At 28.8% G+C, this 26158-nt stretch overlaps 1 protein-coding gene across 3 annotated transcripts in view; it reads right to left on the bottom strand.

Annotated features, from left to right (window-relative positions):
• The window catches only part of LOC139099693 (uncharacterized), a 62870-nt gene that overhangs the window by 36450 nt on the left and 262 nt on the right, over positions 1 to 26158 (bottom strand). The gene's annotated exons all lie outside the window — the stretch shown is intronic.

Here is a 26158-nt window from a genome sequence, read left to right as displayed (position 1 = left end):
GTATTTCAAAACAATATATAAATTTAAAGAAGAAAAAAAAATAATTATATTTGTTAGGGGCTATGGCGAATTGATTTAATAATGAATGAGAACCAAAAAGTTTAGAAATCAAAACCCTCGAAAAAGTTAAAAAAAATTTATTTATTTTGATTTATTTTTTTTCTCATCAAAATTGCTTCACACTTTTTATTTTTATTTCGTTTTGTAAAAAAGAAGTAATAATATAATAAGAAAAAAGACCATTTTCATTCTGAAATTACGGAAATAAAATTTTATTATGTCGCAAACGAGGGACTGTGATAATGAAAAGTGTTAAATCAACTTTCCGAAGAATGAATGCGAATGAATGACGTAAAAAGAGATTAGAACCGAAAATAAAGGAATGATTAATTATTTCATAATAAAATCACGACATTTCCAAACATGACGAAATAATATTCATTTCTATTAAGGAAGGAAGATGGTGACATAACCAAGAAAAATATATAAATAATTTAAGATAAATTGAAGAAAAAAAAAATTACGACTTGAGTGAATCTCTTAAAATATTTTATATATAATTTTATTTGTCTTTTCACTGTTATTTAAAGAAAAAAAAAATAAATTCAATGAGAAATGAAGAATAAAAATTTCAATGTCGATAGAAACCATAAAAAAATTCTACAACTTCGTTTTCTTCCAGTCAGTATTTCTAAAAAAACCGGAAAATGTATTTCGTTTCAGGAATTTTCAGACATTTTTTACACAAATTGTAAACTATTTTTTACATTACAGACATCCTTAGTAAACGTAAAATATATGAGTAAATTTCCTTTTTAAAAAAATTCCTTTCTTGCCCCAAAAAAAGTTCAGGATATACGTTATAACAGTGTTGTCAAGACTGTATGCTGCGACATATTGGGGTGCTTTATAACAGGCTTTTATAACACATTAGTCTGCTGAAGAACAAGTTTAGATGTGCCGCAGAAAAATTATAAATAAGTTGCTTTTTAGAAAACTTTGAATTTTTACTAGAAAAGCTCAATTAAAGCATCAAAAACTGAGATAGAATCAAGACTAGGGTCCATGAGACACTTCGATCAAAAGCGTAAAATCTCAAGCTTTATTTTGGACTAAAGCTTGGATTTTATCAACATTTCATTATAATTATACAACATTTTGAGCATATTAGTTGATTGGTACAACCAAAATGTACCAAAACTCAAAAAAGATAGCGTAACACTGCTTTAGAATGTTAAAAATTCTAATAAAGTCTAAAACAAATTTTTTTTACCAGCTTTTCATCATTTTCAATGTGTATATGCGTAAAAAAAGAGTAAATATATGAATTTTAAAGGAAATACTTTTACTCTCAAAAGCATGTAAAATTCTTTAAAGGAGATGTACCCACCTCAAGCAAAAAAAAGTATGCCTTTAATGAAAAACATACGCATGAAGGCATATCTCATATTGATAAATATTTATTAGCATTCCACAAAGATGCGAGTCTCATATATTCATCGCATATCAACAGCAATAAGAGAATTATGAGGAATAAGAATTCCACTTGAGAGCAAAATTATGAAAATTGATCTAAATTTTGACATCAAACAGAGACACACGAAAGCAAAGGCAGCTTGTCTGCAGTTCTCACGGCATAATCATCGTCATCAAACAGAGTTTGTCAAGCAAATGAAGAGGTTTTTAATAATGTCGGATTTTGATTAAGAACCTGAGGTTTCCAGACTTCCTTTAGATCTTCCAGAAGTTTTCACAATTTAGAGCAATTCACGCTTACTAACTTTGATGATCAAGAGTATTTCTATTTAAAATCTTTGCATATACAGATGTGGTGTAGAAACTCGTATGCTTATTGCTTCACAAGAGCATGAAACATTGTCAAAAGGAAAAGGAAGGAAAATTCTCATAAATAATGCCTTTTTCCTTCAAAAAAGTGATGATAAAGTTATATTTACACACCAAATGAGAAAGGAATGGATGAGACAGGCGTAAAATATTAGAACGTAAACAATAGAAATTTCATTTTAATGCAAACAAAACAAAACAAAAAATATATCCATAAAAAATGATATACTTTGACGATAAAGGAACACAAGACTTATCCATATTTCATTAGATTCAAATGTTAACGAGATATTTTTACCTCGACAGTGTTGTTATTGCTTTCTATGGTCGCACTCATGCGATATCTAACAGCATGTAATAAATGTCAACTTACTTACAATCCACTAATCCCTTCTAATTTCTTGTTTTCCATGCTGTGAACGTAGAATTGTGATAAATAAGTTCTTTTTGGGTACAACCACAACTATGACCTTCAAAATGAAAATTATTTTGCTGTTCAAAAACTGGCAATAGATTTTGATGTTGAAATTTTTTTCTGGCATTGCTTACACAAAATATTTGGGGACTTTTATTGACGGTACTAAGAGTAGTTTGTTTATTCAGTAAATTAGTCACGTAGAATGAAATTACAGTTATCGCACAGAATTTTAATGTGGCATCAAGGTTATTGCTAAAGTTACCAACAATTGTAATACCTATACAGTTATAATTATTGTTTGATTTACTAATCGAAGACGAAAACTTTTACAAGCAAAAAATAAATGATTCGGTGATTAAACTCCCTTGGTTTTGTAAGTACATGCGGAAGAACTATGGTAAGTAAAAGTTCATTTTGTTACCTTTCCTCAAATGTGATCCCACCATAAAAACTTTTTACTCGTATTTAATACCGACACTGTAATTAATGAGAAAGTGTGAATGCCAATTTTGGAACATAAAATATGAATAAATTTCTTTTATAGCAGTTCCTTGTGTTATGAAGCCTTTATGATTGTAATTTGACTGTTTGTCTAATTTTTATGGAAATTTTCGGTTATTTTAGTATTTAGTCGTCATTTAATGACAGGTAAGAGAAGTAATAACAAGCTTGCTGCCTATATATGACCCCTTACAAGCATTTTGTAAAGCAAATTGAATTTTGCTCAAGAGAAAAGTGCGCTGCTTTATAGTCATGCCAATAAAACTAATTTTCTGCTTCATTCTCATCTAATTATTGAAGTGAGAAATTTGTATGTGTAAGCGTATGCTATATATCCATAATAAATGATAGTGTGATAGATGAGAGAGCTAGAATAATATATAGATTCTATTAATAATGTTGAGTAGAAATAAATAAATAAACAAAGCACGAGAAAGAAAGAAAAAAGTGCTTGTTGATGAAAGGAATAATAATAATAATATTGATGAGAGAGTATTTCAATGCATAATGTGATGATACTGCCATTGAAGTAGATGGAAGTAATTTTCTTTTACTTCTCTTTCAATATTCATCTTTTTTTAACCATTTAAAACGATGAAAGGAAATGGTAATGAAAAATTTCATCATAAAAGAAGAACTAATGGTGAATAAATGTCACGACATTCACGTTTCTTTACAGTACTAACTTCTTAAGTTCTATGACGAAAAGAAAATTTCAATGAATGAAACTTAAAAAATTCTTTTTTTATATTTTCATTCCTGATATCGACCCGTTTTAATAGATTATTGATCAATACTACATCGTTCATCGATACTCTATTTCATTTATGTCTATGTAGTGTGTCTGTTAAGGAAATATATAAAATGAAAAAATCTACTTGTAATTCTCAAAGAACAAAATTCGATCTATGCATGGATATATAAATCATAAATCGAAGTCACGATTGGAAAACGAAGTAAAAATATTCTTTTTTTTACATTTAATATCAAGAGGCAAATAAAATTGAATAAATATAAAACTTTACGATAGACCGTTAATGTATATATCTTCGACTATCGAATAGCGAATTTACAAACTTCATTTAATATTTATGTATTTCCCTTTTGACTACGAAGGATTTATCGCAAATACAACTATGTTGTAAGAATTATTAAATTTTCAAGTTACTGTAATGTTTAATGATCAATGTTTATTTATTCAAGGCATAATCTTCAGATAACTTTTTAATTAGATAAGCAATTCATGAGAAGCTTAAGGAACAAATTATCTAAAATATTTAAATCCACTCAATCCACCCAAAGTGCACTTCCCATATTCACATTATTTATTAGTTTAATAAATAAAAAGCATTCAGGAAATTAAAGAATTGATTTCATCGGCATAGCAAGTTTGCCTACAATATTTATGTTTACTCAGTTTATCATTTGTGTGCTCATACTGACATAAGAATTATCCTGTTTGAATCATAAATTTTGAAAAAAGCTCTTTACACAAACCAAAATCTTGTTAGTGGTGCTGGAAAAGCGCCATTTGCGACATTTCTAAGAAGCAATAAAAAAAAGTTTTATTTGACTTTCCACTTTGGATATAAATTAAAAGAAAGGAATGACGTGGTTTCTAGTTAATTTTGTCAATGCTGCATGGATGGGATTCGAGCTGTGCTCAATGAGCCTTTTACGGTACCTAGGGAGCATACCAATTAGTACTGTAATAGACTCAGTGACTATATGCTCGTATGTTAAAGCAAAATGCATGAGTGGTAATTATTTTTGAGTCCCTATCCTTAATTCCTGATATTTCTCTAATCAGTCAATTACAATTTCATTCTACATCATCTCCACTATCTTCACTTGATAGAAGAAAATCCACGAACGACAGAATAAAAAGAACTCAAGCTTAACGAAATGATATCATCACATAATTTCAGCATTTTTTTTTTCTATCGTCGTCGACATTTTCTATTCATTGACTTATTTTATGTAGACTACGATGAAAGAAGGAGAAAAAAAAAAGATAATTGAAAATTCCATTCAACATTTTCCACTTACTTTTTTTTCGATACTTCAGCAGTCATAATAACAACAGACTTCTTACCAAAAGATGAAGTGAAAGGAGTGGTATGAAAATTATCATAATTTTTTTTTTTTTCAAGTATCTAGAGCACTCCTCACCCACTTTTTCAGCAGTATAACATAAAAAAATATGATTTGAAATGAATAATAGCTATAAAGAACTTGTGTGTTCGTTCGTTCTTTAATAGACGTGAGAAAATTCACTCGAATAAATCTCAGAGGGTCGTGAATGATTACATGAGCGAAATTCTTTTGCAACAGAATATAAAGAAATTCCTTTTGATTTTAAGAAATAAATTTAAATGGAAAATCGTTTTGATACCTTGAGAGAAATTTCTTTATTTGCATTATAAAGACGTGAGAATTGCTAGAGGCGCATCATAAAGGTATATATTCAAAAACATTCGATGTTTATTTTGGATCTTTTCATTTTCTTTGCCATTTAAATACAAAACTTTTCTAAATCATCCAGTAAATTGAAAAATACTTTTTATTGATGTGCGAAGTGAGAAATGCAACCCAAAAATGTCATTGCTAGGACCAAAACACTAACTGTGTTCACCCTTGCTTGCAATCCACAAGGAAAACGGTGACCTAGAAATAACCATGAGCTCCAAAAAACTACTAGACTCAGCATAATTGTAATAGAATGTCAGATAAACATAAGAACAGATAATTTGTACAATCTAGATGAAAGAGCAAGGAAGAGCAAATAACAGAGTCAGATGGAAAACCATTTGTATTAACCTAGAATCCACATAGGAACGTGGTTCCAAAGCGAACTCTCTTCAATTAAAACTAGTGTAGAAAGTATGAAAATCAATCGGTCTGTTTCCCTTAAGAGGATTTCCTCATTTTCGGTTTTTTGGTAGCTAAATCTATCGATAGAAGTAATTCCTGAACGATTCAAATTTTCTAATTAAAAAAAGTTTTAAAAAAAATTAAAATTAAAAATTAAAAATTAAAATTCTACACAGGAAAAGCTAACAAGAAGTAAGTAAACAAAAGACACATCAACAAAGCTTAAAGTCAACTTCATCAAAGTCAGCAGTTAAGAATAATAACAAACGTTTTTCTCTAGAAAAAAAAAGAAAAATAGGAGCCAAAAAAAAGTAAACTCAAAGCAAGACGAAACGAATAACAAATGAAAAAGAAATTAGCTTTCATCTTAAATGCTAGACTAGAAGAGAGAACGAAATACTTCCCAAACCCTTCATTTCCATTTTTTTATGTATTCAAAAGTTTTTTTCTATTTTATCTCATTTCAAGGGATGAGTAATTTACTTTAACAAAAAGTTCAAAGAAATTATATTTTTATTTCACAGCACGTTTACTTTCAGACTTCAATCAGTGATGATGGAAAAATAATCAACGAGATTAATTTTACGTTTTTGTTTTCATTTGAAAATAGAATAAATTTATGCCTTCATATGTGACAAAAGAATGAAAAAATATTATTTCATGCATATAAATTCCGCATTTTTAATATTTTATATTCGCGTTGTCAAAACAAAACAAAATGAATCATTTAAAAATTCATGAAATATACGTGATATGTTTCCTAGATCGTTAAATGGAATAACATCAATTTTATATGAAATCTAATGAATTTGAAAACCAGAAATTTTACTCGTAGATTTTAAAATCGCCACAGGGTTATCAAAATCCGATATTTCTAACCTCTAAAAAATTTTTGTTTAATTTTACTTCCATCAACCACAAATACTTTGTAGACAAGCTCAAATATCATGAATATAAAGAAAATTCATATGTTTACCCTACCAAGACTGAAATTGTAAACAGTATCGAATAAAAAAAAAATTCAAATCAATAGTTTACAATATTCAATGAGTTGAGGAAGATGATGATGCAAAAATAATAAATCACACTAGGATCCGATAATATGAATGTAAGCTACGAAAAATAACACAATGAAATAAGCTAAAGCCGATATTGAAAATAGAATGAAAAGCGAAGAAAATTTTGTTGTTGTTATGTCAAGAGGAAGGAAAAAAAATATGAAGAAAAAGTCAGATGGAGATGATTAAATTTCAAGACCAAAAGCCAAAATTCTTCTATGAATAAAGCAACATTTGTGCGTGTTTCTGTGTCAATGTCACATGTCAAATTGCAGTAAGACACGTGAAAGTAAAACTTTTAAATTAGATTGACACATGTTTCCAGCATATGATGGAATGCTATATATTAAGAAACTGAAAATCAGTAGGAGAATTGAGGAATTCATCACTGCTGACAGTTTAAAAGCCTAAATTAAAATCTTTACCAAAACCGTTCTTAAATTCTAATTGGATCAACATTTTAACTCAGTTCAAAATTATAAATTTAAATTCTTAATAAGGCTGCCAAAAATACCAGAATAATTGTGCCACAAAAACTTATAATCGGAATTTTAAGAAAATTTTAACCATAATTTCATTTCACGTTTTCGAATTCGTATTTCACGTCAGCTTTTCACCAAAAAAGAAACTTTATTGAATTATTTTTCAAAATGTCAAATTAATTGAATTAAAAACTTTTTTCTATAAATAAATTAAAGTTTCATATCAAGTGGTGAACCAAATTGAAAAGCTGTATCCGTCGATAAATTTAAATTTTCATTCACTTTTTTGTGGATTTTAATTTAATCAGTGTGAATAAAAACGTCATAGCTTACATTAGACAAACAAATCGGAAACAAGTTTTAAGTGAAAAATTCAATTTAAATCAACAAACTGAATGAAATTTATTAAGCTGATATAGCAATATAAACAATTTTAAATTCATTGATTTTTCAATTCGTAACATCGCTGAGAGTTAAAAAAATAAATAAAAAAATCAAAAAAAAAATCTCAAATGTAAATTAAAGTGATGAAAGGAAGCCGGAGATAGATGAATGTCAATATCATAAATTACACTGTAATTATCTTCTTCGCTAATTAAGCATGTAGTAAAATCATTGCGTAAATCCCCTCCATAAATAAATGATATTTTTCTGACTTATGAAACCACATGATATCATATTTACTGAGACCAATACAGAAAAATAAATTAGACGGATGAAAAATATTGGGAGCAAAACAGCATGAAATATCCTTATAAATACCAAAAAAAATCAATAAATTGGTAAAATATAAGAAAAACAGACATGGTCCTTTCATTATTATTATTGCCTTTAAGCATCCGGAATAAACAGTTTAGGCGGAATTAATATTACTTCTTTAGCACAATTTGAAAATGTAAGGAAAAAGTCCTGTCATTTGGAAAATTTGATTGGAACCAGCTAAACAAACTCGTTGATTTTTGATCATAACGATTAATAAGAATTAATCAACAATCCTCTTCACTATCTAATGGGACAGATATATATATTAACACACAAGTGTCTACTTATATTTTTGATTACACTTTAGGGCAATTACAGTAATAGAAAGACGAGGAACGAAAAACTTTTTTTTATGCTCCAAAAATTACATTTTCTCACGATTTTCGTGCACGGCGATGTGAAAATTATTTCCATCTTATACATTTTTTCCGTCCTTCTCATTCGGTCGCTTTTAAAATTAAATTTCAGGAACTTATTTACGTGAGAAAATGAAATTCTTTTTTTACTCGACTTGACTTTCTTTCTTCTCTTTTGGCGGAAAAAAAAATACGAAGAAAAAGTTTTGCATGTCTTCAAAAAAAGACATTTCTCTAACTCATCATTATTTTCAGTACTAAACTATCATTTCAATTTCCTTCTTTGTTATATCTAGCATTCGCTTTTAGTCATTACGTTGCGGCTCAACTTGGAAGTCATTTAAAATTAAATTCCTTTTATAAATTATGTACAATTATACACTATATATAGCCTAATACATTTTATAGTTTATTTACTTATCGTATGTGTGTATTTGTGTTTGTATTTTACGACTTTATGTTCAGAAAAATAATTTTTTTTTCTTTTTATCAGGCTTTCTGCTCTTGCCTTACTTATTACATTATATGTTAAATGTCGTAAATAATTTTTACGATAATTTGTCTTTTCTCTCTTATGCTTTCACATACATTCAACATTTTTAATGAAGGAGAGACTTTTAGGTCTTACTTTTTTTATTGTTATTATTATTGTTGATGTTCCTGTTGTTTCTATTATTGTATTATTATTACATCTGCGGTCAATATTCAGTGTATAAACTCCTTTCAGAGAACATTATTTTGGATAAAAACTATATACGATTTTATATTCGTTTTATGGCCATATTATGTCCAACAACAGTAATTAGACTGAAAATAGGAACAAATTTATTGCTAATCTTTTTCTATTTTCATCTGTTTCAAGGGTAAAGCAGGGGGTAAAGTGTTTTATTTAAGCATATTTCTTTAGGTGTTAATGATTTTACACAAATATTGCAGGAAAAGCTTATATGAATTTACAATGGGACTAGATTTGAGTTTGCAAAGGGTGCTGATGTGCAATACTGGTGTTCACCGCCCGTACCTACTTATACCTCCCCGCGGTGTATACCTGACTAAACCAAATCGCTCAAGCGGTGGGATACTAACGGATAAGGTTAGTTTGAGTGTAAAGCCTAGTGAATTCACCCTCGTTAAACAACCAATAGCAACTGAACATAAAGATTTGGATATATTTGGTGGCAATCATAAGTGACCTTTTACGTATTTACATTCAAAATTAAGGTCACTTCAAATTTTATCACTTTATGCTCAAAACTGAGAAGATTTCCCACCATTTTTAAGCAATTCCCATAAATGACATGACCATCCATTGATCACCTTCCTCATTAATGATAGAAAATAGATAATTTTTAATAAAAGAAAGTTTTTACGGCTCATTTACATAAAAACTCATCAAGAATACATTTTGGTATGCTAAAAATCAACCTTCATATAAATTGAGAAATGAAAATATTGAAAGATATGACTTGAGGAGAAGAACTTTTTTTATTTCTTATCATCATGAACATAAAAAAATGTGAATTTACGTTTTTGTCATGTCTTTTTTCTTTTGTTTGTTATTACATCCTTCTATCGTTATGAATAGACATTTATTTATATCGACAGAACTCCAAATAAAAATAGTACAAACATAGGATGGACTATTGTTGTACATAATGTAACATAAGCACACAGAAAAAGCATTAATTTTATGTCTATCATGAATGAGTATGAAGTTACGGGCGAAAATGTTAAGATTTATGAGAAGGAAAGATGAAAAATAAAGGACAAGGGAAGGATACTTTTGTCCTTTTTCACATAAAATATGCCAAATAGTTTGCAATTGTGACTAGAAATTCTTTCCCTTGTGGCTAGAATAAGAAGAGACAATTCATACGCGTACAGAATTAAAGAGCTTTAAGAACTTTCATATTTATCTTCATCTTCATCCATATCACACATTGATGTGTATACACACGCACACATCTAAATGTGAATAGGAATGTTTAATTTTAGAGAGATAAATTCTTTATTTTGTCATACACTACAAGTGATCTCTCATAAAAATATGAGATGTAAAATTCCTTCAAGATGTCTATTAAAGCACTTACAGTTTATACGTATGTTATTTTCGTACAAAAAGCCATAAAACGATTATATGAGAATAATTTTCTCGTTTATATATTTTATCGTAAATAAAAAAAAAATCTACAATCAAACCTTAAAAAATGGAAATGAAAACAAGAAAAGGCAGGAAAATATTTTTCCTCATCTTACGTTTTTTATTTTCATTCTATTTCTCATACCCACAAACTGCTGTCCATACGACTTATACCTTTTTTCTCGGCAATTTTATTTTTTTTTTCTTTCCTTCCAAAGGATTAAGCTCCTTTTTACTACCCTTAATCCATAAGCCGTTCTCATTTGACTTGGCAGAAGGTCAGCGAATGGGAAATGGACAGATTCTGAAGTTTGTTGAAGAGTGAAGCCACAAGGAATATCTTATGTAAACACATTTGAACGCATGTGTATAGCGGCGAATAGAAATTTTTTTCATTTTTATCTCCTTTGAAAAATGAGTGAACATGAAAAAGGATTTAAAGAGTATGAGAACAAAATACATTTTATATGGATTAAAGTTCCATCTTGACTTTGATTTAAAGTTCTTCAATCACTTTAAGGTCTGCTTTGGGATTAAATTTTTCACATTAAGTGCTAAGATTTATTGAAGCATCTGTCAGGTTGTTAGATATAATGTTTATCTTTTTTTTTGCTATTTTATTTTAAAGTTATTGGCTTTTTTGGTAGCAAAGAAGTGATTAATTTGAGTTTTTTGGACAGCTCTTGTTCTGTTTTGTTCTCTGAAGCCATAACTGCTACTGAATAAACTTTAAGTGAATGTCAAACACAGTAATATGAGTAAACATGTCAGATACTACAAAAATCATTGATATAGAAATATATTGAGCATCTTCAGAATTAATTTAGCGAAATGAATTAACTCTCAACCAATGTCAATGCCATTAAAGTAAATACAGCAGCTCTACGAGATCTAATTCTTATCACACAAGTCTATGAGGAATTTTCATGTGGTTATTGACGGGTTTTATTGATATTGTGGTTAATTTTTGTCTTCATACTTGTCAGCATACAATATAAGCAACCATAAACATAATTAAAAAGCTTATAAATTATAAACATGTTCATCAATTGTTGAATGAGGGATTGTTTTTTATGTGTAAACAATAGAACCTCAAATATTCCCATGGTTTGTGTATAATAAATTAATAAATAATTTTATGACAACCGAAAAGTTTTATGTCATAAAGAAGCAGCATGTGTAGTTAGCCAAAAAAAGTAATTTATGTCATATGAATAACCCTCTTTTAAATATTAAACACCTGATTGTCAATAGCTTATTTTTACCAATTTTCATCAACAACATGCTTGTACATATCAGTCATAAAAATTGATTGATTTGATGCCCTGCTGAAAATTTAGTGTCATCATGTCAGGGGATGGAAAATGACAAGTTCATTCCGTTAAGCTATCGATAATTTGCAAAAGAATCATCTCATTTAATTCAGCCACAAATTATGGTAATTTTATCCACAGGCAACCAATTGAAACGATTTTGTACAACTTTTAAACCCCAAGGAATTAATTGGAACAATTTAATTTTACGATCAAGTCAAGATAGAACCAGCAGTTTGTAATACAAAAGTTTTTAATTTTCTCCAAATCCCATAGCTATCAACCACTGCTCCCTTTACAATGAAAACAAAGAGGAAATAAATTTGTTGTAACAGCAATTTCTATCCACCTCTCATAATTGATCCACCTTCAATATCAATCCATCAATTCATTTATTATAGAAAGGTAAAAAAAATTGATAGAATCCATTTAGTCTCTACAGCATTTTATCTATCCATCGTAATTACAATTACTTTTTTTTCATCTACAGGAAACTTCGTAAAAGTCACATTTTGTCATCAATTTACTTTTACTTTAAGCGTCAATAGGTTTGATTATAAAAAAGTGGAATTGAATGAGAAGAGAAATATAAAAATTGGTGTAAAAAAGCACGTATTTTTCGCTTTTATGAGAATAAATTCTTCATTTTCTGTAGATTTTTTGTTATTATTGGATATAAAGTCTGTCAGAGTATGGTAAATCATATAAGCTTACTGTATGATCAATTTAATATTCAATATCTAACTATACTTCAGTGAAATATTATTTTATCAAACAGACAGCAGATATCATCAGAGACTTCAAGCTGTAAAATTCTGAAATTTAATTCAACTGCGCCATAAATTTACATTTTCATCTCAAACTTCAATTTCTTTCCTCTTATCTGCATGTTTTATATTTTAACTTTATTGATTTTCACTTCTTTTCCTCTTATTTTATTGATTTGTGAAACGATTTTTAATATTATTATTTCTATTTTATGTAGTTGGCAGAACGATGCTGATATATTATTCTTCGAGTAGTAGTAAGTTGCAATGTTTAAACCGTACTACATATTTTTAGTATTCTACATCGCTTACGGCACTCTCATACTCACTATTTAATATTATTGCAAGGAGCATATATACATACATTTACTGAATAAAATGAAAACTGTTCCGTATCATGGATAATATGGTATGTAAAGATTTATGGCATAAAATAATATAAAATACAAGAATGAAGAATAAAAAGAGGAAAGGAAGTAAAAAAAATCGATCATTTTGTGCAAATGTAACAATTCAAAGAAAAAAAATGTAAAACTTTTCTTTCGTTGCATCGCAATTTTCATGATTGAAATGTGAGCTTTTTGTTTACCCTAACTATACCTATATCCGCGTGATGATGAACAACTTTCAACAAAATGCACGTCAAAAGAATGGCAACAAAAAAGTAAGAAGCTTTCAAAATACTCGTTTAAAGAAAAAGTTTCACATTTCACTTCACAATAACAAGCATAGAAGAACATATGTGAATACATTTATTTATGTTTCATTTTAAACATAAACAATTGTGATGAGGATTTTTCTACATATTACGCTTACACAATGAGTGACGAATAAAAGGTACGACAAGCACAATAAACTTTTTGTTGTATTTTAAATTGAAACTTGAGAATGAAAACAATTTCTAATGGAAAAAAAATTGAAAAATGTTTGTTACTAATTCAATGATCTTAAAAAACTTTTTTTTTTTAATCCTTAAATGATTGTGAAAAATTTTAATGAATGTTTACTGTCTCGAGTAATTAAGTTTAAGAAAATAAGTTGAAAATAATTTAATTCTTCATTATCCTTACTCTATTTTAAAATTCAATTATTAAAATTTAATCAATTTCAGCCTCTGGTGGCTTTCTTTTCATCCCTTTAATTCAACATAATTCAATGAGTCGAACCAATTCTTCATAAAAGCTCTATAGAAACATCATAATTAATACTTAGCAACGACTTTTTTAATAAACATTTTTCAATGATTTTTTTTTTGGAAGGAAAGCTGTAAAATCCTTGACTTTACTTTCACAATCTAATAATTATTAAGGAAGGGATTTTATTTGTGTATTCAACTTTACTAAATATTGAGGCGTCTGTAATAATTAAATATACACATTTCAACTTAAATGACAATATCCGAACAATAATATCATTAAAGGCTCCATTAAATCATCATAAAATCCAGTGATTCTTAGACTTAATTTACATGAATTAAATTATGAAGATAAATGGCTAAAGAAATTTGACTAACATTAATGGGCCACGAACAATAAATTGTCGCATTCCTTTGCTGGGCTATTCAACTTATACAGCACTACCTCAACCTTAAGAATCATAATAATAAAAATTATTAGTCATAATCTAAATCAAACGAGTCTTATTAATTTGATCACGCAATAATTTATATTAAAATTCGCACATCATGAGAAGAAAGCGCAAAGCTTTAATGAAGTGACACTCCACTCTTTCCCTTATTTTTTTAATTAAGCTTTTTATATATTTTCATGATGATAAATGTCTCCTTTCATAAATCATAATTTATGTAGAAATATTTTGGAATATTACTGTCATTATTATTAAAATTTCATGAAAAAAAAAATCTGCTTACCCATTGTGAATTTAAGTTAATCATCTTTTATTGTATGAGTTTAATGTTTATAAACATGCCGTTTTGAAGGTTATATGAAAAATGATAAATATAGAAAATAAAGTTTTGCTGTTGAATTGCTATTCAACATGATGATTATAATATTTCATAACTACATACATATTGTAGTTTATGCTTATTACAGACTCATGTAAAAAAAATGCCATCACAAACATTCTGGTACGTATGCAAAATTATCATGCTTGAAGAGGTAACAAAAGCCTTTATTCAACCCCTCTGAGACTTTGTGTTAATCTCTGAATCTTTTTTTTTTTGTCCAGCCAACGGAAAATTAAAAGCTTATGTTGTAAGCAGCTTCCGCTTTTACGTTATGTCTATTTATGACGTTGCTATGTAATGTGGAATTTTGTATTTGTAAAAGCCAGAAAAAAGTAAAAATATTTTATTCTGTAAAATTAATTCACATTTTTACGCGTAGCTTTAAAAGTGATATATTTGGGTTTAATCCTTAAGGGGTGTCCTGAATAAAAGGATTCGTGTTTTAAAACACTAACTGAGAAAAGACAAAATTCGAGTTTTGAAGGTAATTAAGTTTTTAAAAAATTAGAAAAAGACGACACGGTTTCATTTTGTTTCGAAAAGTCGACTTCGAGTCCTGCTCATACAGTTAAATAGCAACAAAAAAGATCCGTCATATACTCCAAAAACTCAATCATAGACCCTATCAAATCAAAAATTTACTGTAAATGGTATCACCTTCTGTAAACTTAGCTAAAAAGAGTTAAAATGGGATATTTAATTATTGTATTACATAAAGTATAGCGGACATTATAAAGACGGAAAAAGGGTAAGTCAACAGGCTACTTTCATGAATATTTTAGATAAATGGGTCTTTAAATACGGAGAAGGATTGAAACATTTATAAATTAAAATGATTCCAATCAAAATTTTGTTGTTATTTAAACTAAATGCTATGCAAGTTTTCCTCATAAATATTTTAAAAGTCGACAATTTTTAGCTTTTACCACAATCGCATATCAGAATAGAATCATTTAAAAAATAATGAAGAACGGACGAATTGCATTTAGTTTCTCGTTTTGCGTTCTTTGAAGGAATGATTTTACCATTTTTTCTTTTTCTTCATAAGCCCCCATAATTGAACTTAATTAGGTTTTTAAATTTATTATTCATTTATTCCAAGAAGATTTCTGTTTCATTGTTTTATAAATACAAATTGGTACTTTTTCTCTTTCAATTTGAAATTTATTTTGATTTAATCTAATTTGAACAAGCCATTTTGCACTTTGTATTTTTCCCGTCTCCATTCACATTTAATGGATATTCTAAATGAAGCATGCATTAGTAGTAAGAGAAAAATAATTTAAATAGAATCAACATTAGACAAAGTTTTTCTACAATTCTACTACAGAATCAATTAAAATGTGAGTAGAAAAAGACATTTGCATATCACTATGATTTAATCTAATACATATCAGAAGTTGCTTGACATACTAGCGTATATAAATATTGTGTTTAAATCATTCATACAGAAATTTGTTTGAATAAATTTCCATTAACAAAAGTTTTGGGAATTTTGCAAATATTATTTTGCTTTATTTTTGGTTTGATTACCTCAATTTGTTAACTACATAAAAGCAACTTAAACTATGCAAAAGTTATCTTAACTTTAATATGGAAATAAATAGCAAGTGAAACTATAAATGAAAAGTTTTCCGTGTTCGGGATTGTTTTCAGCTTAGTTATTGAGAATTTGTGAGGAAACTTGTGTTAATGCAACTTTGTCTTGTTATTTTATTAAAAATTTATTATCACCAACTTTCAGGAATTCTTTTTAGGGACATTTACAAGTGATGTGACTTGAAAATTTAGATTTGGTGAGTCATAAATCGCAATAAATTCACATTTTTTTTTTCAAACTGAATTCTACTTCTGTACAATTTTCAATAATTCCTTTAATGTGCGCTAATGAACTTGCATAATCAGCATACCACACAAATTGTTCCTTTTCCTCTTATTCCCTTTAAAACTTTTTTTGTTTTCATAAAATTTACATTTTCGTGTTTATTAAAATGATGATGATAAAAAAAAAATTAAGTGGAATTAAGATGGATTGTGTGATGAATAAATTTAGCGTGATTTATTTCATTTTACGATAAGAAAAAGGATTTAAATGAAAAGTAAATAATTAAGAAAAAAAACAGAACTTTTTTTCCATTTTAGCTTTCTGGACTTTTTTTTGTGCTTGTTCTGTGTTGATTTATGCAGCTAAGAAGAAATGTAGGAGAATTTTCAATAACATTTTTTGCCATAGTTAAACATTTAATAAATTTAAATAAATTATTCAGAATGCTAACCAAGTTTTTATGGATAAAAAGCGGACAATTTTATTAAAAATTGAAATTCTTGTTTACAAAATGTTAAATTGTAAATTAAACTTGGTGAACAGCTCAAATCAGGCAAACGTAAAAATTACAAATCGAGTTTTTCATTTATTATGAATTCAACCGCAAAATTGAAAACCTGAATTTTTTAAAAAAGGATTGAAATTTGAGGTTTCATATTTTGTGTATCTTTACAATTTGTCTGCACGAATCAGATCTGATTGATAATTTTCATCTTTTTACACAACCTAACCACGTCAGGAATACCAAATATCTTGGAAAGTATTTTTTATCACACCATTAACAGACTTCCTGTGTAATAAGAAGAAAAATGCAAGTCAGTGCTCATTATGGTTGGGAAACTGTGTTGGGATAATTAAAAACTTTCTGGGAACGTGAAACTTTAATGTTCTCATTTTTAACGTGGGATGAACATATTTTTTATTGTTATTACAGCTCAACATCCCTAACATAAATTATTATTTTAAGGCAATTTAAAAATAGAATGATGAAAGTTTTTTTTTTCAATTAAATTTTTTATCAGAAAGCACATTAAATACACATGTACACACATTCCTGATTCAGTACTCAAAAAAGCTGTTTATGTTATATGTGAATAAATATTATTTCAGGTATTAATTTCATGCATAATTGAATAATATATTTAGTGATGATACTTATGAATGTTTTATTTGAACCATGTTAATGTCAGTTAGTTTAATTCATGACATTAAATGCATAAATAAAATTATTTGCAATAAAAATGTTCATTTTATGATGAGCAAATAGGATATGAGAGTAGAGACAGCAAAAAAGTGTCATACAATTCTTGTTAAACATGTTTTGTTGTGCCCCGGAAAAGCTGTTATATGAAGGAAAAAAAAAAGTTTCTTCCTTAACTGACATTGTTTTTTCGTCTTCCCATCATGAACATAAATAATCAAAATATATTGTGTTGAGTGTACAGCAGCAAAAGTATGAGATTGGTAAAGTTTCGGATCTGACTCTGATGCCAAAAAAAGTTAAACTTTCTTTTTATTTCCTTTTTCGCTTTACATTCTTTTCGACTTTATAACTGCTCACGCACAAATGACATTGTGGCTATTTTTCTGTAATGTTTGCTACCGAGCTGTATATTAACGATGAATTTTAATCCTCAAAGGAACTAACTTTGATTTTCTAAAAATTTGTTTTTAACTTTTTCGTGATTAATTTTTTTAAATACTTGTTGAAGCCTCAAATCAGACCCTTAAAAAAGCAATCTCACATGAGAAATTAAAGCTAAAATTTCTGAGAAAATCGCAGTTAAGAAAGGATCACTCGGGATTTCTAAGAATTATCTCTCAAGAAATAAAAGAAGAAATTCTTTTGTGTAATTTTTCATCTTTATTCCTTGCCATCACTCATTTGCTTCACAACAATGCAACAAGAGAAAGTGAAATTTATTTATCATCATCTGCGTATTCATGGTTGAAAAAAAAGCATGAATGATGACATATGGAAGATTTTAGATGATAAAAATAAATGAAATGGTCATGGGGATGAAGAAAAAGATGGTAATTTGAGCATTTAAACATGAAAATCATTCCATTCTCCTTTTTTGACATTTTCTGTTCATTTATGGTATGAGAGAAGCTTTTAAAAACAGAAATACCCTCATCTTATCCTTATCAAAGTGTATTTCGTCTTACTATGACATTCAATCATACTTTTTCAAGCTCTTTACTTTGTCCATTCGGGCTTTGACTCAAATCTGTATTTGAATTTGGAAGGAAAGAAGTTGTTATGTCAGTTTTTGTTGCTCTTTAAATTTCCATAAAAAATGTCTACGCTTTAGGATTTTTCATGAAATTGAGGATCTGATGAGAAATGTAGTTGAAAAAAAAGTTTTAATCCAATATAAATGACAAGAAATAGACATTTTAAGTCCATTTCCAAGATATTTTTATTAAAAACGTAATAGAATAATTTTATATAGTATTTATTTTTATATCTTATTATCTGATTATCTTGGAATCGTGGGTACTAAAAATATAAATGACGCATTTGTTTCACGAGCATGAAGATTAATTTCTAGCATTCAATCTTCATTACGGTATAGGATGTTCCACATTATTAATTCAAACATTCTCATTGTGTTTAATATCTTTTGTTAATGGAAAATCAAATTTTTTATGTAATGGTAGCGCAACAAGCTGATGCTTATTAAAGCTGAATTTAATCGATTATCGATCTCTTAAATAAATACAGCATTTTTAAAGGAACATGATGTATAATTTAATAATCAGAGAATATCTAGCCTAGTGGTGTGCAATCTTTTATTTTTCGCGGTATGACTCAACCGAAATTGCACACGGCATACGATTCATATTGAATTTGCGACAAACAGGTTGCCTTCCACTGATATATCCAATTAAATATGAATCATAATGATAATTTCTTAAAATACCATAATTTCATCAGTTATTTAACGTCACTCAATTCGGTAAATACAAAATGTCCTGACTAAACATTCTTTGATTCCATGAACACTCATAATGCGTGTTTATGTCTCATAAACATTATAATGAATGAAATTCCAAGAATTACTTATATCAAATACCCAAATTACTTTACATCAAACGCACGTCAAATGTAACTCAATATTCTTATTATTTAGTCTACCCACCCTCATGAATAGAACGTAAATTATCAAATGTCAATTGATACTAACAACATCCATACACATGTTATACAACATATGAGTTAAATTTCGAAAAGTCAAAAAAGCAAAATTTTGACTTTTTGCGTTACTATATCACATTCACACATAATTATAGATTAAAAAGGGGATATAAAGCTGCAAGTTTGAAATTCATATAAGGTCATTAAGTAATAATAGTAGTATTTTCCGTGATAGCAATCTTAGCATCATGTACTATAACATAATCAGGTAGTAAAATCATACATTATAAATATTTGTTCACAGATCCATTGTGGTCGATAAGGCTGTTGAATAAATTTCTGCTTTATAATGTTCACGATAATAAGAATTAAAAACCATTAAGCTATAATTTGTGTCCATAAACATGATTACAAATTTATACACGCTAATAACATTTATTCACAATATAAACAAGTGAAAATGTGTATCATGAAGAAGCTATTTGTGGCACGAGCTTTCGCGCTAAAAGCTATAAGACAATTTTCCTTTATTCTTATAATCGAATTTAACGGTATTTTTTGGTGTTCTTTTAAAATTATATCATTTAAGATGCTATCATATCCCTCGGGTTACAGTCTACGATCCTGCAATTCTCATCGTTTGAATAAATTATATCAAAGGAAAGGAAATGGGGATTCAAATGTCATTTGGGAAAGCTTGTTACTGTGAAAGACTTTTATTGTCATTGTTATGACTTTTGATTCAATTTGGACAATGTATTCTGGATATTAAATGGAATTTCATTCACAAAATGCGCTTTAAAACATTTAGAATGCAAATTACTAGCTCTTTACTTAAAAGTCAGCATATGGAACATTCCGTGAATTCGTTTAAGGCACTGAATACATTTATGCAATAGTTCGATCAGCACACAATACCCCTAAATCGCTTTTTTTCTAGCTTTCTATTGCGAAAGTACCTTTTTCCATTTTACACATCGAAATACAATATCCATACGAGCATTCTGGATATAAACGAGTCCTTTCCTTTTTTCTGTCCCTCTTGGGATTTTATGAGATTCTTTTTCCTTTTTTCCAACATAGCAGATTTTTTTTATGTAGCTGGAGTGCACAAAACTAGTGAAGAAACTTCGATCAATTGACGAGAAGAAAAAGGCAGATAAACAGAGATGGAGAGAACTTTAAAGACCAATATATTGATGATAATACCGACGAGAAGACCAAATCCCTTGGAAATCATTGATAATTCTAGATGAGACATTTAATTTTGCTTTTTTTTTCATCCCTTCACAGATTCACTGCTATTTATTATGTGAGTATATATAGATCTTCATATAAATTTTGCGACCGAAGTACTAAAGTCTATGTGAGGTTGGTTTACCATTGTGAATGAGAGCATGTTATAGGATATTCATTTCTCAATTTGCAAAATTGTTGCATTTTACACACATACATTGTATGAAAATGGATTCTCTGTGCTATGCTGTATGCTTTATATGCAAATATACTCGCATAAATCAAGATAATTTCTTTTTTTGTTTGTTGCATCGAATGCAGCATGAATCAATGTTACTAATTTTTTAAGAATTGAAAAATTTATTGAATGAAAGAAGCTTCGTCGTTGATTTCTATTCATCGCGTTCATTGGGATAATGTCAATTCATTTAAAGGATAAATTCAATCAGTAGAATGAAAAGAATGAGTATCATGTCATAAAACTAAGTAAATATCAACATTTGAGATATAAAGAAGGCTAAATTGAGCATAGAACCGACGCCATTCTGTCTGCTTCTCTGATGAACTTCATGCTTATGTTTACTTATACAGAATTTTGTACAATTTACTACAGAACCATCATCTTCTTACATCATCAAATTTAATTCCCAAGCTTCTCATGAAGCAGCAAATGAAAGCGTCAATGATAGCAGCAAATAAACGAATGGGAAATAGAAGAGGCAATCGGAATGCATTAAATGAGGCATACGATGAGCGGGAGGAGTTGTGAATTTAAGTTATAATTTCTTTGGCAAGCGATAAAAGATCTTCGGTATTTCTTTTTGCTCTCATAGCAATTACTTTACGGATCACTAACCATACAACAGAGATATAATAAACGAGTCTTAAAATCTACAGAGATAATAATGGTTACGAATAATTTTGATTCGAGAGCGCTTTATTTTTTTAAAAGATAAAATCCATTCCATGGCAAATCAATAAAAGCTCTCATATCGTCAAATCATATTATCGAATCTACATTTTCAATGAAATTGTATCAAATTAAATTAAATTTTTTTCATGGAGCTTTTCGTAAATTACAATCCAATAAGAATAAAACGACAATCAAAGCTTATATGGTTCTCAACAAAAATTTCAGCCTACTGTACAGTCAGGTAAATTTTAGTGACATAGACATGTAAAATTCTTATCCAATTTCATTTAATAAAAGTACAAGATGATAAACAACAGAAAAAAGGCAAAATGAAATTCCAGTGTCGTTAAACAATGCATGATAGAGGAAGCAAATAAGAAGATAAGAAGGATAAGAGCAATGGCAGGATTCATGTTGAGGTTGATTGAAATGTGCACGAAATTAAATTCTCCATTTACATGTAGATGAGATACAAATATAACAGAATATATAATGTAAATGTGAAATAATGTTATTGCTTCTATCCAAAATACTTGTCAAACAACCAAAATCTAACACATCAATATGCCATAAAAAAAGAAACGGATGAAAAAAGAACATTAAATATGCAGAAAAAGGAACATTTTATCATACGCAGCATGAATTTCATCAAATAACATATATGTCAGCTGTTTCACATTAAAATCATTGTAATACATAAGGAATCAATGCATTGGACAATGAAAAAAATACAGATATGATAATTTAAGTCTACAACGCACGATTTTCAATCAATATTAGATTATTATGCTATTTAGATCGTTATATTAAGGTCAATTTCAATAATGTTCGTCTATTCACGCCATTACATAATATAATACTTAACCTCCACGAATCGAGTATAAAGAGAGTGAAATAATAATGTGCAGATAATGTTGTGTGTACGTGGCAGAAAAAAGAAAAAAATGGAAGACCAACGATGAAATAAGAATGTATTTCCGATTATACGTAAAGACAGAATAAAGCAAGCAATCATAATTCTAAAAGTTATAAAAAGCTCTTATTATGATAGAAAAAAAAGCTCGTAAAAGCAGTGACAAAAATATTTATGATATCACTTACATATATTATATACCAACTTTGGTATGGGATGAAGAACGTATGCTCAAAAAAAAAAATAGGAAGAAAAGTTTCAAGATTATTTTTAGCATCATTGTGACAGCATTTTTCAAATGTGAAATTTGTAGATTTAATAGGTAGGATGTGTATGATGTGAATTTTAAATTCGACAAGATCGGAAGGTCGTTCAAGGCTTTTGAAGCTTATGGAATTTTTAAAATCTATAATTTATGGAAGTAAATGGATAGTTACGAGACGAAATTTTAATTATTAATTTTCCGGAGGAACTTGCCTTTTTTGTATCTCATTAGCATGGAGATTGTTATAGAATGGAGATTCCTCTATTGCAGTGTTGCCTAACCTTTTTGAGACAGACTCTAACTCGGTCAATTAGTACAAAATATTATTATTGATTGTTTAACGAGTTAGGTGCATCAGACCACTGCACTCAGTAAACCTACACAGTTTATATTGGGATCAGAATCATTCCTTTGATGATGCTGTTGTCAGCTTATTGTCTTTAGCCTACAAAATAAGGCTGTGACCCGCGTTTTCACTGCATATGATTCAAAAAAGGACAAGTGAAAAAGTATCTCCTACCGAGTCTCCAACACATGACCTTTAAGTCGGTATCACAATAATTAGGTACCGAACTACGAAAGCATTCCACTACCGAGCCACCTCGCCTCACATTAACATTTAAATAATCTTTAATCGATCTTTAAAAATCCATTAGACTTCAAATGAAGCCAGCAAATTAAACTCAAATTTTCAATCCCAACATCAAAGCTCAATGTTAAACACTATCAATATAAGAAATCCTTCAAGTATACCAAAAATTTATCTTTTACTTATACAATAAGTGTCTTAATCAAATATAAAATATGAGAATTTGATATACATTTCACTATGCGACATACTCTCAGCAACATAAGCTATCGCTTTTACACACCAACACACACAGACAAGAATAAATCACATTTAATAATCTAACGATTTTCCTATACTTATTATCATATTTATCACCTCTATTGAGAATATTTCCTAGTATTGCTTGTTTCCCATTGGAATTTTCATCCATGGAAATTTATCATCTAATCAATTACACAAAAATTAGCATATCATAGTAAATAGCGATGAAAAAAGAAAAATAACATGAAATAAAACCACAATTGTGTGAAAAACAATAGAACGTGTTTCTCAAAGGAACAAGAAATTTTTCTAGTGCTTAGCACATTATGCACGCTTTGTGAATGTAAATTCAATTTTATCGTCAAGAATTTGCTTTTTTATTCTTAAAGTGTAGAATATTGAAATAGAATTGGGAATTGTTTACTAGTCAAATCAACTTTTAAGGGAGTGGAGTGGGTGTTCAAGCTATGTCTGTCAAAAGAAGTGCACTGATGGAGTCGAAGTCTCCCAAGAGTTATTCACAGATGGATGAAACAGATTACATTACTGAATGTTTCCAGTCACAATAATTGAGTTTATCGAAATTCCTAGCTAGACCAGCGAAAAATCAATCGAAATTATTCAAGACATTCCCTTGGATCGAACTCGTGACATTTATGAATAAGGAGGTGCCTTACACTCTACGGAACAGCAACTTTTCTACCCGATAATCCATTATTTACGCACATTTCCTTAGTTTTTCATGAAAATTTTCCAGCCTTAGATCAACACGTGCTTATGAATGAATCGCGCGTATAAAAAAAATAGATCAAAAGGACAAACACGAGTAGGAAAAGGAAGGTAAGAGAAAATAATCCGCTTATGAATTCAATTACAGTTGACTTGCCAAATTGTTGATTACATTTTTGAGCTACGCTTATTTTCATTCAAAGTGGGTTGAAGTGTTTAGACAGAATAAATTGAAATTTAGAGCTTTCAAGCCTAGCTTTGTTATGACATTTTTTGGTCGTATATCAGCATTTCCTTCCAACTAATTCCAGATAGTTTTTCATATTCATATTTTTCACCCTTTCTTTTTTTGATGGAAACCTTCTGTTGTTCTCCTAACAATGACACAAAAATTTTTCGTCATGCATAAAAAATGTGACAAAAATTTATTATCTAACATTAGATGGGAAAGGAAAGGCTTCAACATATCATCTGTGTTAGAGGGCACGACAGTAAAGCTGTTAAAAATCGATGAGCATACATCATTAAGATTTTTCTGCTCGCTATGAAAGTGTGTCAGGAAAAGTTATCAAGAATCATAAAAATGTAAGATTTTTTATGGCCGCCCGTAATGCTAGTTTAATGTCTTTTTCCTGTCTTGAAATATGAATACTTCTCTTTTCTTCAGAGATATTTTCTGTATGAGAAGAAGTACTTATGAATTATGAAAATCGAAAAGCGCATTTTAATGGCTTTAAATAAATTTTTTTGAGAATTCTCATTGCCTTTTATGGCTTATCATTTATTTACTATGTGATTTAAAGTAGCATATCTTGAAGTAGGTCGGTAATACATCAATTAAGTAAGTAAAACTAGCTATTTCCCGCTATTTCATATATATTTAAGTATATAGGCTTATAAGCTTTAATTAACTGATAAGGCATATGTCACGAAATGAGTTTAAAGCAGAACAGATTAACTTTTAAGCTTTTAATGGTTTTAAAACAGGAATTTCCTTAAATAAATCATATTTATGAATGCAAATGCAAGCAATCTTGCAATAATTGTTATCGGCATCTTGCCAAAAAATAATTATTCTGTAAAGAGATGATTCAGCCAAAAAGATATGCACAGCAAGCTTTACTTTCATTAAAAGTTTTCCATAAAAATCATTATGGAACTGGGGTTGTGTTGAAATCATCAGAAAAAAACTCTCTCGTCTGCATTGATAATGAAAATTGATACTGTCTATATTAAGCCATTTTTCATGCTCATGAGACTTTTATCAACTTTTTAACTTTATCATTTATATCTATTAATTAGATTTAATTGCATAATCATCAATCACATAAATTGTATCCAAGAGAAATTATCATGTGACCTCGAAGACATCTGACAGATGACTCATGAGTGCCTGTTTTCTAGAAGTTTCTCTTTTCTATAACTGTATATTTACACAATATTTTGTTACTCTTACTCGATACGCAAAAGTATCAGGGGATCATTACGTAGTGCATAAAAAAATAAATTAAATGTGATTTAAACAGATTTAAACATTTGTCAAATTTCACATAGTCAACAAAACAGATTGTTATCGTAGCCATTGCTCTTATCAATTTATAGAGATTAGTCGATTACTCATAACCATCCGGTTAGACTGCCTTGGATGATTGTCAAAAACAAAAACAGAAAAAAATCTTGAAAATGCTTATCGGTACTTTCCTTACAAAAGGTGTACTTTGCACTTATAATATGATTTGTCTGTAACATGCACACATGTCGAATGTTCTCGAAAAGCCAGAATTTATGAATTATTAAGTAGATTGGGGAGATACAGCG

This window comes from Chironomus tepperi, unplaced genomic scaffold (genome assembly GCF_022539635.2).
Source record: "Chironomus tepperi strain 1889 unplaced genomic scaffold, CSIRO-AGI_Ctep_v1 contig_479, whole genome shotgun sequence".
In the NCBI taxonomy this organism is placed as follows: Eukaryota; Metazoa; Arthropoda; class Insecta; order Diptera; family Chironomidae; genus Chironomus; species Chironomus tepperi.
The sequence above is the reverse complement of the archived record's forward strand: the minus strand, read 5'-3'. Positions and strand labels throughout refer to the sequence as shown.